A 1,119-nucleotide genomic window follows, 5' to 3' on the forward strand; every position below is an offset into this window, starting at 1 on the left:
TTCCCCTTGGTGTCCCGGTCACCTTCCCAGAAGACTCTTGCATGCATAGGGCTTTTGCAAAACATAGCTCAGAACATGTTATTTCCTGCTCAAAACATCCTAGTGGCTTTTCTTCCTTCCTTCCTTCCTTCCTTCCTTCCTTCCTTCCTTCCTTCCTTCCTTCCTTCTTTCCTTCCTTCCTTCCTTCCTTCCTTCCCTCATTCCTTCCCTCATTCCTTTCTTCCTTTTCTTTTCTTTTCTTTTTTTCTGAAACAGGGTCTCATTCTGTTACCCAAGCTAGAGTGCAGTGGCACAGTCATAGCTGACTGTAACCTTGAACTCCTGGGCTTAAGTAATCCTCCCACCTCAGCCTCTGGAGTAGCCGGGGCTACAGGTGTGCACTACCACAACCAGCTATTTATTTTATTTTATTTTATTTTGTAGAGATGGAGTCCCACTATATTGCCCAGGCTCTTGTCAAGCTCCTGGGCTCGAGCGATCCTCCTGCTTCGGCCTCCCAGAGTGCTGGGATTACAGGCATGATCCACCATGCTCAGCCTGTGCTTTTTCATTTCGTGCAAATAAACCAAGGTCTTCCTATGGCCCTGAACTCTCTGCTGATCTCTCTAAACCTCTCCTTGGCATCCCTCCTAATCCCCTTCACCCCCAGCCACACTGACTGCCTTTCTCTTCCAGTTACGGGATGCACCATGTCCCACCAAAATTCATATGCTGGAAGCCCAATCCCCAGTACCTGAGAATGGCACTGTATTTGGAGATTAGAACTTAAAAGTAATAATTAAGTTAAAATGAGGTCTTTAGGGTGCAGCCTCATCCAATATGACTGATTGGACATCAGAACAGATGGGGCCAGGCACGATGGCTCGTGCCTATAATCCCAGCACTGTGAGAGGCTGAGACGGGTGGATCACTTGAAGTCAGGAGTTCAAGACCAGCCTGGCCAACATGGTGAAACCCCATCTCTATTAAAAATACAGAAAAAAAATTAGTCGGGTATGGTGGTGCTTGCCTGTAATCCCAGCTACTCAGGAGGCTGAGACAGGAGAGTCACTTGAACCCAGGAGGTGGAGGTTGCAGTGAGCTGAGCTTGTGCCACTGCACTCCAGCCTGGGTGACAGA

The sequence above is a fragment of the Colobus angolensis genome, unplaced genomic scaffold (genome assembly GCF_000951035.1).
Source record: "Colobus angolensis palliatus isolate OR3802 unplaced genomic scaffold, Cang.pa_1.0 Scaffold39, whole genome shotgun sequence".
Lineage (NCBI taxonomy): Eukaryota > Metazoa > Chordata > Mammalia > Primates > Cercopithecidae > Colobus > Colobus angolensis.